Source organism: Galeopterus variegatus, unplaced genomic scaffold, assembly GCF_000696425.1.
Source record: "Galeopterus variegatus unplaced genomic scaffold, G_variegatus-3.0.2 Scaffold3037, whole genome shotgun sequence".
Classification (NCBI taxonomy): Eukaryota; Metazoa; Chordata; class Mammalia; order Dermoptera; family Cynocephalidae; genus Galeopterus; species Galeopterus variegatus.
In genome coordinates this window covers 43,286-54,427 of record NW_007729148.1, presented here as the reverse complement: position 1 = coordinate 54,427, position 11,142 = coordinate 43,286, and the positions used below count along the sequence as shown (strand labels likewise).

Sequence of the window (11,142 nt, the reverse complement as noted above, 5' to 3'; positions counted from 1 at the left end):
GGGGGGGGGGGGGGGGAGATCCAACTCATACGTGGCTTCAGCATAATAGCAGAGTGAAGGTAAGTGTTAAAAAAAAAATGTTCCTGAGCTCCTAAGGATTTGTTTTCTTGCTGTGTTGCATGGGAAACACTACAATGCATTTACATAGTCTTTTATACAATGAATGTCAACAGAACACATAAAGTTGAGTGTTCTCTCTGAAGAACATTTTAATCTTCAAATATATATATTCAATACTTAAAATTGTTTTTACATGTCAAATCCTGGTGATGGCAATCAAAATTCTATATGAGGAAAACAGGATTTGTAAGAAAATTTTCCTTATGATGAGAATGAAAATGGCCCATTGCAGATTTAAAGATATTTTTAAAGAAACATCAACCTAATACAGTATTAAGATGTAGATAATGATCAAGAATACATACTTTGTGTTGTTTTAAAATTAAATTATATAAAGTATTGTCAATAGAAATCTGAAATGCATTGTCATTAAATTCAGAGTTCATATGATGATTTTCTTCATATTTACAATTAGATTTGGCTGGGTTTTAAGAAGTAATTTATATTTTCATTCTGTTAGTTTTACATGAAGGCTGTTGGATGTTAAATCAAGACAAAATTAAAAACAATATAAGACAGGTGAAGCAGGAACATATATTTGATGTAAAATTATGTTACCTTTATGAACCTAAAACATTTATGACATTTCCATTAAGAAACTACCCTGACGAATCATTAGAGGGGTACAATGTGGGCAGAGTAGTGACACATTGCTCCTCGTCATGCTGTTTGTTTTGGTAATGGCAAGTAACATGACAGCCCATATAAATACCAATTCCTCTGGCCTGAGAGTTACTGAAGTTCCTTGATGATAAGAATAGTAATACTAGTATGAAGTGTGGGGTACGTGTGTGGGGGGCAGAGAGGCAGTGTGCTCCTGGAGCAATCTTACAGTTTTAGTGTGCTTCTCCACAAAATGCTCAGAGTTTCAAAGAAAAGGAAGGGAAAAGATGGTCACAGAGGCCACACTGGGCAGAGGACTGGTTTATTTTCCTGAAAATTGAAAGGTAAAAATACACGCATGGAAACAGTTATCTGGGCATTACAATGATCTCTCTGTATGACCTGTATGTGCCTATAGATACACCACAAAAAGTAAGAATGATTGAGTGATGCATTAGCTTATTAAGTAAGATGGGTCATTAAAAATAAAGAAACTTTAACTTTTGGGAGAAAGATACAGCATTAATGCATGCCTCTTAGCATTGCTTCCAAATCTCACCAACATCGTTGACACAACATTGCCCTCTTTCTGGGCTGAAATTCTCTCTAGTGTTGGATGGAAATCCTATCAATAAATGTTTGAACCACATGAATCAAATGCTCCATGGCAGAAGATAGCACTCTGGAGAATACCAATGTAACAGTACAAAATTCCTTTGAGTAAGTGTTGTTCTGCTGTAATAGGTAGAATTTAAATCTGCCTATTTATTACAGGTACTTGGGGAGTGGGGAGGAAGAAGGTGGAAAGGAGGGACTAGAAAGGAATTTTCCATTAATGAGATAAAATAATCATGAGAATAAATCATTCTAAAAGTATTAAATAACATAAGAGTAAGAAGTGAAATGTGTTGTGTGAGCAAGTGAGACAGTGGAGAATAGCTAAAGGTTCTCTTAAAAATAGATGAAATACATCAGTGAACTGAGTATGCTCATTTTCACTTGAGTTGCCTCCATGCATAGACCTTGTTCTCTCTGAAGCCCATGCTATGCCCACCACACCCTTTCCCCAGCGCCTAGCATGTTGTGGGCGCTCAATAAATATTAAATAACCAAAACACAAACTATTGTCAAAAAGTTTGGAATTCACAAGAATCAATAATATTTTTATCATTTAACATTTATTGAGGGTCAACAGCATGACTTAATCAACATGTGCAAATAGGTTATTTTATAATCACATATTAAGCAAATAATCAAATACAATTTGTGTTAACTAAACCTTCAGTTCTAATCCATTGATTTTAAATGTAAAATTGTTTTTTAATAACTTTGATACACCAACAAATATAAACATTCAGTATTCAAATAAATAGGCTTCTCTCAGAAAAAATGTTACTCTTAAATATTATTAACATTCACTTGAGAATATGGGATAAATCTACGATAATTACACATCACAGATTCCAGAAGCACCTGTGCATGCACAAAATATAGAAGAATCTGATAACGTGGATAAGGACAACGAAATACATACAAAGCATGTAATAGCATTTGGGTTCCACCTACCGCTGTAACAATTTAAAACACTATTACAAGTACGTAGAATACCACTATTGATAGAATAGCATCAAAGGCAAAGAAAGACAGAAACTCTTCGGGTGGACACAAATTAGCTTGTTTATAAATTTTGAAACATTTTTTAATTCAGACAAAATTGAGTCTTTCATTACTGGACATGAACTCTGATGCATTTATAATCCACACGCTCCAATTTTACTCTTAATAAAATGATTATTAATTCTGTTCAAATTTATCCTTGGTGATGAATAGGCAATCAAATTCTATCTAATTTTTAAAAATATTTTTGGCATGTTTCTACTTAAACAGATTTTGAAGTGATTTTTAATTGTTAAGAGGATGGAAAACTATACTTGATATTTCTGTAATGAAACTTTCAACTTAATTTCGAGATACTGAAGTATCCATTATTGTTTAAGTTTGTAAGATGTGATCTTTTTAAACATTTGGGTCAGAATCTTAAAAATGAAAGTCTTTCTACCCAGACTTACCCTAAAAGTGAAGTAGCTTCTATATTCTAATATATTCTATAGTCCATATTTTAAATAGTAAGCATACTATTTAAAAACTCTGCTGAATAAAACAATTTTACATTTTGAAGGAGTATTAGAGATCATTTAATTTGCTTCCTAATTATAAAAATAAGAAAACCTAGGACAAGGTCCAACGTTTCTAAATTGAGATGCGTACATTGGCCTGATTAGGAGATTACTTAACTTTCATTCCCACTTTAATATTTTCATATAAATTGACAATATAACAGTTGCAATTGCTAAAATTTAAATCTTCCCGTGTCTTTGCTTATATGATGACTGTTCATCACACACAGTTTTAAGGAAGAGTACCATATACAAATGTTGTAACAGGTAATGAATAATGCATATTTAATTATAAATTTTCTTCCACTATTCCCATTTTAAAATGGGGATAGACGAGGATTTAATCATTTATATTCTGATTTCTAAAATATTTGGCAAGCCTCACTATTGGAAGTCTCATTTCAACTTACAAAAATATTCTCTCAGTTAAGTAGTACTTAGAGGCACAGTTTCACTTCTTGAAATCTGGATCACCTAACATTCCTTTCTTTAAAAATTTGTCTGTTTGCATTCACCCCACAAATATTAATTGAACACTACTGTATGCCAGCACTGTTACAGGCTGTTAGAACAGGCTCTAAAGGAAGCCTCAAGAGATGCCATGCACAGGTGTGAATGAGAGAAAGAAAAAGAAAGATGATTTGCAAGTGACTTAATGTATAACTATTTCCTCAAGTTTTCACTGTTAGACTAAAGTCACTTTGAAAGAAGGAAATTAAAAACAGGAAAATGCTGTTGCTCCAACCTACAACTCGGATCTTTAAAGTTAATTATCTTAACTGGTCTCCTTCCATGCCCCATAATGAATCATTAGAATACTTCCATAGGGTGACTGTTTTGTCCCCATCTTAGCTAGTAACAAGCAAAACTTACTAAAGATTTTCTTCTGAGAGAGACGAGAGAGAGAGAGAGAGAGAGAGAGAGAGAGAAAAGACAGGAAAATGGGATTTAGGAAGGCAGGTCAATTCTAAAAAGGAATACCAAGAAGAAAAATATACAACTAAATATAAGCAATTAAACATCAACAAACAACTAATTTGCACTGATTTGCAATAATGAGTCATTGCATTAATAAAATGCAATGTACTTTTTCTAGATATAATAGGCAAACGTGTAAATATGAATCCTCACAGGGTAGTATGTGTTGTAAATTTTTTATCTCTGGCATTCCTTGGCTCTCCTAATAAGGATAGCAACATTTACTGTGGAAAACAATTCCTGAGGAGAAGTAACCTGATATTTCTAGGTAATTGCTCTAAACAAGGAAGAACAGTTAATGGTGTGTGTATGTGTGCATGTGCATACACCTTTAAAGTGGAGTAATTTATGAATTGTTTCTTACTACTCAAAAATGTAGTCCAGCCAATTTAAGATTTTCATGAGAATAATTAAAAATCACATGATGTATCATACAGATAAAATAGAGTGATTTCTTGGAATTTTGCAGAAGTTAAATTAAATTTCTACTTACATGTTATGAGGTCTAGTTTACTAAGTTAAATTAACATAGAATTCATTCCACCTTTCACAATATGACTTTCCTATAATGTAAAGTTCAACTTAGTCAATGTTTCCCAAGTATAATCATAATGCAGACTAAATTTGGAGGTTCAATATACACAAATATATTACAAAGCGTATTTGAAATCTATTAAGAATTATAAAAATCATAAAGTTTTTTCCTAATCAAGTCCACAAGTTTAAACTTAAATAAATGAAAATAAACCTTTAAAGACTATTTAATTGTATTTCAATGCATTATAAACTTGCTTTAGATTATTTATAATTCCAAAGCTAACTAAAAACATCATAAGGAAGAAAAGTATGTAATAGTCTTAAAGCATTGTGATGACTAAATATTAGATTTCTATGATGAAATCTTTAGAATATCATTATTTATGATTTATTCTCACAATAAACTTCCTGCTTTATTATCACAAAATATTTATTTTTCATATTAATTATTAGTCATAGTATACCATCAAAAATATGCAAGATATTCAAATACACTTTTTCCTATGATTTTTATAATTGAAAAATATGAGGCCATGGCTGTACAACATTTAAAACTAAAACAATTTACTAAGTCGGTACAAAAAGAGCCATTGAATGAACCTCTTTGTTTTTTCATATAAGCCAAGAATCTAAGCTTTCATAAGATAAAAGACAATTTTATTAAAAAATTAAGTATAAAACCATCTGAAGGAGTAAGTTCACATCTCTAAGAACCATTTCCAGTGTCTTGTCCACTTGAGGAAACATTATAGAATTAATGAAACTAGCACAAACATGCAGGTAAGAAGAAATAAACAATCTGTGTTAAAATCAGTTACCTGTTAGGTACTATCATTAGTATGGAAGTTTTAAATTCTAGTCAATCTCTTCTTAGTATGCTGTGGCTAAAAAAGCAATCTATGAATGCCACAAGTAATCAACACCTTTAAACAAGAAGTGGAAAAAAGAAAACTTATGAAGCTCAATGAAATCAAAGTAGTTTGATAACATCTCACCAGCATTAAAACTGATTTTATAAGAAAAAGTGTCTAAGTAAATATTATATGCTTACCTAAGAATCTATAATTTTTCATATACTTCTACATATTTTTTCTTGTTTAAGAAGCTTGCATAAGTTTTAATGCTAAAATTGTGATTTTATGTTCCTATTTTATATGTCAGAGTTTGAAATAGCCACCTTTCTTCAAAAAGTTGACAGAAACATTCTATTGAATTCTTAAATTTCAGGTTGTCCCCAGAAGCTGAAATAAATTGGAAAACTTTTGAAATGTAATTATGTGATTTTATTTTAAAAAGCCCAAGGAAATATTTAATCTTTCTACTTAACTGAATACTTAACCTTAGTTTGTTTATCTGACATGTGAGGGACTGAAGGATTTTTTTCCTGATATATTTACATCAAAAATTCTAAATTTCTGATACTAGAATTTCATAAATTTAATTGCACTCATATCTGGGTAAGAAATTACATTGACATTTTTCTTGACAAAATCATGGCTAATTCTAATTTTTTTATTATAATTAATGTAATAATATTATATAAAAAGCAGAGGGAGTGGAGGAACAAGAATTAAAATTCCCCTATTTCTTTGCTTTTTGTATAATCATTTATATTTCAGCTCTAAGAGAAGACACATTACTTTAAATGTTTTAAATCTAGTGTACTACAGCATTTTTCTCAAACATATTCTGGAGTGATCTATTTATGATACAGCTACATAAATAACATATAATGCATTACTATTTTATAGCATTGTGATTTATAACATTGAAATTTCAGACCTCTTAGGAGAGTAAATAGCTGAAGTCATATAAACTCAAATAACGTACTTTTGCTCTTGTTTTTCACCTTTGTTTTAACTTTTACATATTACTTTTGAAGCAATGTAAATTGTTTTGCATAAATAGAATTGGGTCATCTTTATTCTTCAAACTCTGGTCAATGAGGTGGTGTTGAAATCACAAATCAAACAGAAATATGCCTACTAGTTGCCCAAGATCATTTCCTTATTCCCAACAATCTTCAGCATTTTTCCTAATGTAATTAAGCAGTCTGTGGAGATTTCTGTTCTGAACTTATACTCAAAGTTGAGTTACACAGAAGAAAAACAAACACAGATTGCCACCTCACATTGTCCCTGGCAGAGAAAAGCATGCAAGGACAGTGATAGAGAGCATTAGATTAAAGGTTATTGTCTTCCGCCTGTCTGAATCCAGTGCTTTCCTCCGCATGTTGTTGTCTTTCTAAAGAAGATAATGTCAATCTCCTTCATTATTTTTTACCTTGCTCCACTGTCTTGGTTGTTTTCTCTTCTTTCTTTCCAGGTACAGCTGCAAAACAAAGATAAGGTTTAAATAAGAGTTCCAGATAGAAATACTGCTTCTGCTCTAAAAAGCATTTGAAACTTATTCAATGCCAAGTATTTCTTCTAAACAAGATATTTCAAAGCTTTTAAAAAATTTCTCCTGTCTTTATAATGCAATTGAAAACTATTTCAAGAATTAAAAAAAAAAATTAATAATACTCTGTCTTGGTCTGACTACTTTTTCTATACTCTTTTTTACTTTATATTCCTCTTTATATTCCTTTATACGCTTTATTCATATTTATTCCTTTATACTGTGTTTTGATGAATAAACTCTACAAAGAATTCCACTTGACAGGACTGTGATTGATCTACTTACATTCCAGGTTATTGTTGGAGTCACTTAGTGTCTTGCAAATGTCAACTAGATGCTCCTTTAAATTTAAGCTTAAGATGGCTTAGTCAACTGAAAGGACAATGTAGTCATGTCGAGATATATTTAAATATTAAATGAAGCCATCCCAAATCACAAGTAACCGAAAAAGAATTATTTAGGTGCTGTATCCCTTGAACTATTTTTTCTCTAAGATTTATTGCTCTCAGTGGAATATTCACTGTTTACCTATTTAGACATCAAAACAGTAGAAATTATTCACACAAAATCAGTGCACCTCACTAAAATTGATTCAAGTAAGAATCTTCAGAGGACAAAACAACCATTAGATGAAGGATTGCCAGGAAACTGAATATTTCCACTGCACCCAAATATTTCCCCACAGAGAGTTGCAAGGGGTAAAATGCAACTCTAAGATGAAGAAATGTGGCTGTTGCCAACTTAACCCACTGATGGAACTTAAAATCATTTATTCATAGTGGGACATCCAGACATCCTGTGCTTCCTGATGGTGTATACAGTGTCACCTCTGCAGTGATCTTGCCAAAGTACCTAATTGGAATACAGTTAAGACCAAAATTTAGCTTTCACTTTAATCAAATACAGGATTTAGAGAACCTGTTAAACAATATCATGAAGAAACAACCAGACCAGTCAAAAATGCATACAAGATAACAGGCCATGATCCTTTAAAAAAGTCAATGTAATGAATGAGAGAGAGAGAGAGAGAGAGAGAGAGAGAGAGAGAGAAGGAAGGAAGGAAGGAAGAGACAAAAGGGGGAGAGAATAAAAAAAGGAGAGAGAGGGAAAGGGAAAGAAAGAAAAGATAAAGGAAGAAAGATGAGGTGAATTTCACTTTTGATTATATCTGGAAACAAACAAACAACGATAAACCTCAAAACTTAGATATGGTCTGGCTAGGAAAAGAGCCTATGTTCCTAAGAAAGTAACCTAAAATGTTACTCAAGTCATGAACCAGAAGTAGAGCAAAACATATGACACTAAAATAAGAAAAGTGTTAAGTTAGAAAGCAAATAAGTGTTTCTGAGCCTTAAAAATTCCACCCGTAGGGAAATCTGATATAAAGGAAGATATTATAGGACAAAGGTCAATGAGTGCTGTAATCTTTATTTTGCTGTTTTTGATAAATCATAGTCAGCGTTAGGTTTAGCGCTGTGGCAAGGGGAAGGTACTTGGCTATCAATGTTGAAATACTGGTAGGAGCCCTAAGATACTCCTGGGATGAAGAATTCCAGGACTGAGTTCCAACCAGAAAAGAACTTTGTGGTTTGGCCTTGAGTTGCCAAATTTCCTTAAAGAGCAACCACAATTCTGATTATTCTAGGGAATTATGTGTCCTAAAAGAAGGAGCAAATGTTTTAGAGTGTACTTCCAGTTTTGCCACTGATTGCTGCATAAATGAGTGCACATTATTTAACCTTGAGCTTTACTCTTTAAGTGAAAAATACGGATAATGCTGCTAGTGTTGTTCTGAGATCTAAGTGAAAACAATTTAAGGAAATCAGTCTAGTGGCAGGCACATAAGTCAGTACGTAGTAGCTGTGATTATTATTATTATTTTTTAACCTCTGCTTAAAACACTATCATCCCACTTTTACAGACTAAGTCCTACTTATTCTTCCAACCTTATTTTAGGGATGTGATACATTAAAATCAAAAGGGATGTAATTAAATTTGAAAAATAAACAAATAAATACTATATAAAGTTAGAAGTAAATAAATTCAATATGAGTGAAAAGTAAGTAGAAAATTAGTACATGTGTATTTAAAGAAATAGCCTGGAAGTCAGCTTAGAGAGAGAAAAAGATGGAAAGTAGGCAAGAGATTAACAGATGAGAAGATAGAATTAGTTTTAATAAAAACCTAATTGGACTTCTAACATAAAAGACTAGAGGGAGTGGGGAAGAAGCAATATTTGAAGGGAAATGGCTAAGACTTATCCAGAAATGCAGGCACCAGTAATCAGATTACAGAAGCACAAAAAATCACAAGTAAGAAAATGATGGTTTAATTAAATTCAGATCTTTCCCTCACATTGTAAACAAAAAAATAAATCAATAAACTTTTTCTTTTAAATTGCCCAAACCCTAATAATATCCCTTTGAAAAATTTTAGTCCTTTAAGTAAGCATGTAGTAGTATCACATCATGGATTTAATTTGAATTTTCCTGGTATCAAATGATGGCATGTGCTTTTCATATGCTTACTGGCATTTGAATAACCTCCTCTGTAGAGAGCCTTTTCAAGGTTTTTGCCTATTTTCTTTACATTTTTATTAATTTCTATGCATTTGCAATATATTCTAAATGAGGTTATTTTTTCCAGATATACTTATTGCAAATATCTTCTTTCATTTACATTTTTACTCTCTGGTTTAAATAAGCACAAGTTTTAATGTTAACGAAATGCAATTTATCAATCTTTCCATTGTAGTTAATGTTTTATGTGTTCTGTTTTTTAAATAAAGTTGCTTACACCAAGATTACGAAGATATTCTTCCACATTTTCCACATTTTTTCTAGTAAGCGTTATAATTTTTAGCCCTTTAAATTTATGTATGCAATCCAACTGGAATCATTATTTATGTATGGGGTGAGACAGGAATAAGTTTGTTTTTTTTTCCTCGTAGATACCACTCAATCTTAATTACCGAAGGTTTAGGATAATTTTTTATATCTGGTGGTGTAAACCTTTCAGTTTGATACTATTCAGTATTGTCTTGGCCATTCTTGTATTTTTGCTTTTACATACAAAAATTTAGAGTCAACTAATAAATTCAAATAAAACAGTAGCAACAACAAACAGCCTTTTAGGATTTTGACTGGGATTACAATGAATGTACAGATCAATATGAGGAGAATTGATATCCTCATAAAAATTGAGTTTCTGATTGAGAAAATTACAATATCCCTCCATTTATTTATGTACAAGTATTTTTTAATTTCTCTCACTAAAAGGTTAGAATGTAAGAGATGTTGTAGAATGTGGTACATCATGTGTTAGATTTATTTCTAGGCATTTTATAGATTTTGATGTTATTGTAATTAGAGCATCATTGTATTCATCTTTCACTTTATTTTCTAAAGTTTTGCTCTTAATTTCTAAAATACAATTACTTTTTATTTGATTTTTTTATACAGAAAACTTGATAAATCACTCATTAGTTGTAGCAGTTCACCTGCAGATTCTTTCAAATTTTTCAAGTAGATAATCATGTCATTTGTGAACAATGAGTTTTATTTCTTACTTTTCTATTCTTGTATTTATTATTTCTTCTCACATTATAGCACTGGATAGGATATCCAGTACAAGTGATGATAGCAGACATCCTTATTTTGCTCCAGTTCTCTGAGAGAAAGCTTTCAATTTTTCTTTATTAAGTATGATGTTTGCTAATGTTTTTTGTAGCTGTCTTATCAGATGAAGGAAATTTCTTTCAATTCTGGTAATGAATTAAATCAAATGCATCTATTATGGTGAATATATTGTCCTTTTGTTATTTTTATTTGGTTAATTATACTGATTTGTATGCATTTTAATTTTTTTGAACTTTCATCCCTGGCATAAAACCAACCTGGTTGCATTTTAACTTTCACATGAATTATCAGACTTGATCTGCTAATATTTTGTTTAGATGTATTTCTCTATGTTCACAAGATAAATTAGCTTGTATCTTTTCTTCCTTTGTTTTGTTAGGTTTTGGGATTAAGGTAATTCTGGCCCTCTATATATAATTAGTATCCTCTTTTTCTGTTCTCTGGAAGGTTTGATATAAGATTCATGTTAATCTTTCCATAAATGTTTGAAATAATTCACCAGCAAAAACATCTGGCTAAGATTTTCTTTGGGACGAATTATAATTATGAATTCAAAATTTCAATTTTATTAAAATTTTTAAATAAATTGTAAAACATTTTTATTTTTATTACCTATAGGATCTGTATGACACATTCTTCTGTATTTTTGATATTGGTACTTTGCGCCTTCTCTGTTTTTTTTAAAAATA

At 31.1% G+C, this 11,142-nt stretch overlaps 1 long non-coding RNA gene across 1 annotated transcript in view; it reads right to left on the bottom strand.

Moving 5' to 3' along the window:
• LOC103599640 overlaps window positions 1-6,727 on the bottom strand; it is a 22,077-nt gene extending 15,350 nt beyond the window's left edge. The window contains exon 1 of the long non-coding RNA XR_551306.1: window positions 6,699-6,727. This is a non-coding gene — a long non-coding RNA (uncharacterized LOC103599640). The remainder of the gene's footprint in view (window positions 1-6,698) is intronic.
• Window positions 6,728-11,142: the final 4,415 nt, after the last annotated feature.